Source organism: Tamandua tetradactyla, chromosome X (assembly GCF_023851605.1).
Source record: "Tamandua tetradactyla isolate mTamTet1 chromosome X, mTamTet1.pri, whole genome shotgun sequence".
In the NCBI taxonomy this organism is placed as follows: Eukaryota; Metazoa; Chordata; class Mammalia; order Pilosa; family Myrmecophagidae; genus Tamandua; species Tamandua tetradactyla.
Genome location: NC_135353.1, coordinates 84,020,032 through 84,026,031, shown reverse-complemented (window position 1 = coordinate 84,026,031; position 6,000 = coordinate 84,020,032).

The following is a 6,000-nucleotide window of genomic DNA, read 5'->3' as shown; positions in this document are numbered from 1 at the left end:
GGAGACATAAGGGCAGAGGGTAAGAATAAAAGGAATAGGATGATAAAGGCTATTGAGTCAAAGTTACAATTTGGGGGGATCGAAAAGAGAGATAATTTTAAGTTCTTCAATTTTTGTTTTGCTTAGGCCAAGAGAGATTTTAAAGAAGCAATTTTTTTTATTCTGAATTTCTTTTCAATGATTTCTAATACCAATAAAAAATGCTGATTATTGGATGTTTGGAATTTTGTTCTCTTTTTGTTCTATGGCATTCTCAAATAAATACTTTTACTCATCTCACTGAATGTGGCCACTGTAATTCAAAATTATCCTTAATGAAATTATGCCATCTAGAATAATAAGCACATGAATTTGAATTATAGAATAAAAAACAAGAATGAAGCAGGAATCTGGCCCAGAATGTGTACAGGAGAGCTAATAAAATGGGAGAGAATGGATTGGGAATTAAAAGTCTGGAGACTTCCATGAAATGGAAGAGTAGTTATAATATGTGTAAGGGAAGAGAGAACTTGTCAGAGAGTGAAATGCTGTTATGCTACAATTGAGTACAGAGTCAAGGAGGTGGCTCAGGCTTATTGAAAGGCAAGTTTCAGACATGTTTCCCAAGGGGGAACTATTTGATAAGAGAAGATGGATGAATTGAACAGGGGCCAGTAAGAGCTTATGAATGGAAAAGGACCACTCTAGAAGTCTAAATATATTTACCAAAATGACATTTCAGAGGAAACTTTTGGGGTAATGGAAATAGGCTCACTATCTTGATTGTGGTGATGGATTCATGGAGGTGTATGCATGTGTATATGTGTCAAAACTTGTCAAATTGTTTTAAATATGCATAGTTTACTCTCAGTCAATTATACCTCAATAAATGTGTTAAAAAGTGATGTTTGAAAAGAGAAGGCTGATGGCCAGCAATAGTTACATGGTGTTCTGGTTTGGTAGCTGCTGGAATGCAATATACCAGAAATGGAACGGCTTTTAACAAGGGGAATTTAATAAGTTGCTAGTTTACAGTTCTAAGGCTGAGAAAATGTCCCAATTAAAACAAGTCTATAAAAATGTCCAATCAAAGGCATCTGGGGAAAGATACCTTGGTTCAAGAAGGCCGATGAAGTTCAGGGTTTCTCTCTCAAGTGAGAAGGCACGTGGTGAACACAGTCAGGGCTTCTCTCCCAGCTGGAAGGGCACATGGAGAACACAGCATCATCTGCTAGCTTTCTCTCCTGGCTTCCGGTTTCATGAAGCTCCCCGGGAGGCGTCTTCCTTCTTCATCTCCAAAGGTGGCTGGCTGGTGGACTTTCTGCTTCGTGGTGCTGCAGCATTCTCTGCTCTGAGTCTCTTTCTCCAAAATGTTTCTTCTTTTATAGGACTTCAGAAACTAATCAAGACCCACCCAAATGGGTGGAGACATGTCGTCCCTTAATCCAGTTTAACAACCATTCTTGACTAAATCACATCAACCAGGGAGATGATCCAATCACAGTTTCAAACATACAGTATTGAATAGAGATTATTCTACCTTTATGAAATGGGATTTATATTAAAACATGGGTTTTCTTAGGGGGCATACTTCCTTTCAAACCGGCACACATAGGTTGCTCATGAAAACATGAAGTTGCCCAGGAATATAACCTCTCAATTATTCAGTCTGCTTGTAATTTTTATTCCATTCCAACACATTTTACACAAAGTTGCCAAAATAGTCCTATTAAAATAGTGCATTATCTTGCCTTCTTTCTCTGCCAGTCCTTTCAGATTTAGCCAGTCAAGTTTCATAGTAGTCAAGGTATATATTATTTCTTCTAAACTCCAAATCTTTGTTCATGACATTTACTGTCTAGAATACACTTCCTTCCAGTTCCAGTTATGATGATTACATCTCAGTCTTTTTGCTAAGATTTGATGTAGCATTTTTTTGCATGCTGTATGGTAGGGGTCACTCTTTTTTCATGTGACAGTCACATTATTGCAGCAACATTTGTTGATTAGCATTGTTTTTAAATAAAAGTATTTGGACACAGAATAAATACCAAAACCACAGAAATGAACTTCTTTCTATTGCAAAAAATCTGTTCAGTTTGCTCACGCTAAGGTTATATTCTGAATGTTGTTGGGGCTTTCTGTAGATGAAAAGACTGGCATCTTGTGTGGCAGTGTGACTAAAGAAATGATGACCCTGGAATTTTGTACTCCCATGAAAGTTTGAGTCAACTCTAATTAAGAATATAATCGCTGTGGTTTGAAGCTTTATGTACCCCCAAAAAACATGTTCTTAAATATAATCCATTCCTGTGGATGTAAACCTATTGTAAGTAGGACATTTTGATGAGATTACTTCAGTTAAGTTGTGGCTCACCTCATTCAGAATGGGTCTTCATCCTATTACTAAAGTCCTTTATAAATGGAATGAACACAGAGAAAGGGAGGGAGAAAGCTATGGAAGTGAGAAGCTGAAAGCAATGAAGCCTAGAAGGGGGTCGGGACCTGCAGATGTTACTATGTGCCTTGCCATGTGGCAGGAGTATTGGATCATTGGCACTCAGTCTTTTGGAAGAAAGCATCAGCTTGATGATGCCTTGATTTGCACAATTTTCTTGGTCTCAAACTGTAAACTAATAAATTTATATATTTCATGGTATCTGCTTTAAGCAGCATACCATTAACAGTAATTTTGTGCATTTCTTATATTAATGAGCCAAGACTATGCAGAATATGTGACCAATGATGGGATTTCAAGAAGCATATCCTCAGAGAGACTGTAAAATTACATGTAGTGCCAAGGTTCATAGTAAAATGTGAGACTTGGAAAGTTCTGGGTTTGAGAAACAGTGGAGTTGTGGTAGAGAAATAATTAATTAAGCTATTACCTCTGATCCCTAGAAATTCAGTTAATATGCTGACTGAATCCAAGGGCTCAGAGATAATTGAAAGCCATGACTGTAGCAGGAGATTGAGGGATATACAGAGCATGGAATATGTTATTTCTTATAGTCTTATGTAAACCATATTGAGAAAATGCTGCACAGTAGTCCCAGGATACTTGTACACAGATAGAAAAGTACAGTGCTGCTACTTATTTAGTTCTTGAAGCTAAGGCTCTAAGAACTCCAAAAACAGGTTAAGAAACTGATCACATAAAAAGTGGAGCTTCTGTCAGATGCTGAATTCCCAGTCAACTCAATCTTCATGGTCAAAGTTAGTATTTCCAATTACAAAACCTGGCATTGTGACAAAGTGAGGATATCTAAAAAGACTTGGGTAAGTGTTGGGAATGACTGAGTACACACAGTCCTTTCAAAGGAATTTTCATTGTCTCTTCACTTCAGGCCCTAATATGATGAAGATCCCATTATTAGAGAGAGATTGATGGCAGAAATGGCCTGGGATGTTATGAAAAATCACATTAGAGAAGATCCAATTTATGCCTACAGTGAATTCCAGAATTCTAGAGTATTCAAAAGAAAACACAAACAGGAGACAGGAGAAAATATATATACTTTACTTTCCTAGGCTGCTCAAGCAAAGACCAATGCAATGGTTAGACTTAAATAATGGAAATTTATTAGCTCATGGTTTTTATGGTGAAAAAGAGTACAAATCAAAGAATCAAGGTGATGTTTTCTCCACAAAGGCTGGTACTCTGGGGCTGGGTGCTGGCAATCTTTGTCCTTAGCTTGTCACATGACAAGGCACATGATGGATCTCCCTATCTCTCTCTTCTCTTCTTGGTTTCATGGGTTTCAGTTTCTTACTTTCTGTGACTTTCTTTATGTCTGTCTGAGTTTCACACCCTTTATAAAGAACTCCAGAAGTAGGATTAAGACACAACCTGATTTAGGTGGGCCACACGTTCTCAACTGAAGTAACCTCATAATAATGTCTTACTTACATTAGTTTCATGCCCACAGGAATGGATTGAATTTAAAAATATGTTTTCCTGGGGTGCATATAGCTTCAAACCAACACAATGTACAAATGGATTTTGAGGGTACATGACCAAGAGGAAGAAAACATATGATTAAATCACACTGATTAGATTTATTCATTGGGCTTCAATAGAGAAAGCATGTTTAATATTCTAATGTAAACATCTTTAAAAACTCTTTCAGCTGACTAACACAGTCTGGGACACAGTAATAACCTATTCTGCCTGACAGATATAAAGCAGACTATATCTAGCATGATGTAGAAGAAGGAATTCAAAAGTTTAAGGAGAAAGAAATGTTATACTGGACCTTAACTGTATTTTTTGTTGTCTTGTGCTCTTGCCCTTCTCACCATTAAGATTAAAAAGAATGTGTGTGGATATTTCTCAATAAAAATATTTTTAAAAAATTCAACGAAGTTCAATAAAAAGAAGATCCTAGTTTGTTTTTTATTTTAAAGCAACTCTTGTCTGTGCTGTGCTATTCAGGAATGTTCTGGAAGGTACATTAACAACAAAAAGATAGAACAAACAGAGGTAGATGGTAGATGAGCCTATTTGCAAATTATAAAAACTAATATTCAACCAGATGGGGTAAAAATCTAAGGTGGAGTGTTGCTGATACATCTTTACTTTGGCTTAAGGACTATAAGTTCCCATACATTAAATTTGCCATTAGGACCCTAAAATCATACATTCACCACAGAAGCTCCAGGCCTAACAATTGAGGCACAGACTGATTCAAACAGAAAAAAGCAAGTCTGTGTTCATGTGTTATACTCTGGCCAAGCACATATAAGAAACTGGAGCGCTTCACAAAAAAAGCAAGTCAAGAAAAATTAAAGAAGTTCTTCTATAATTCCTCAACTATGAGTGAGACTTTTAATTTAGCCTTTCATAAAGGCTAAATTTGACCAATATTTCCACCCATGAGACTAAAAACTGGAGTGTGGTAACTTGGAGCTGTTATGTACCCCAGAAAAGCCATGCTCTTTTTATCCATTCCTGTACATGCAGACCTATTTTTCCAGGTTATAAAACTTATTAGAAAGCCACAGTAATAAAACAACATGGTAGTGGCAGAAGGCAAGATATATAGACCACTGGAATAGAATTGAGAGCTCAGATGTCAACACTCATATTTACGCTCAATTGTTTTTTTGTGTGTTTTTTTGATTGCTGTATGGCAAGAGTCACATTTCATTCTTTTTCCATGCACATTTCTCCTTATTGTAGAGTCATTTATTGAATTTCTGTTTGGTTGGTTTTTTGTTTGCTTGCTTGCTTGTTTGTTTATTTGGGAAGTATATGGGCCAGGAATTGAATCCAGGTCTCCTGCATGGCAGGTGAGAATTCTACCACTGATCAACTCTTGCACCCCCAATGCTCAATTGATTTTTGACAAGGTGTCAAAGGCCACTCATTTGGAAAAGAATATTCTCTTCAACAAATGGTACTAGGAAAACTAGATCTCCATTTGCCAAAAAAGGGAGAAGGACCCCTACCTCACATTATAAGCAAAACCAACTCAAAGTGGATTAAAGACATTAATAGAAGAACTAGAAGTGTCAAACTCATAGAAGAAAACATAGGGAATCATCTTCCAGACCTTGTGTTAGGCAATGGTTTCATATACATTACAACCAAATCACAAACAACAAAAGAAAAACAAATTTAAAGTTTTTGATCCTTAAAGTACTTTATTATAAATGTAAAATGCAACCTACGCAATGGGAGAAAATATATGGAAACCAGGTATCTGAGAAAGGTTCAGTATCCAGAATATGTAAAGAAATCTTCAACTTAACAATAGAAAGATAAACCACCCAATTAACAAATGACCAAAAGACCTGACCAATATCTCTCCAAAGAAGATAAACAAATGCCCAGAAAACACAACATTATTAGAGAAATGCAAACCAAAGGCACAATGAAATATGATTTCACACCCACTATAATGGCTACTTTTTTAAAAATGGAAATTGGACAGGCCACAGTGGTTCAGCAGGCAGAGTTCTTGCCTGCCATGCCAGAGACCCAGATTCAATTCCTGGTTCCTGTCCATGTGAAAAAAA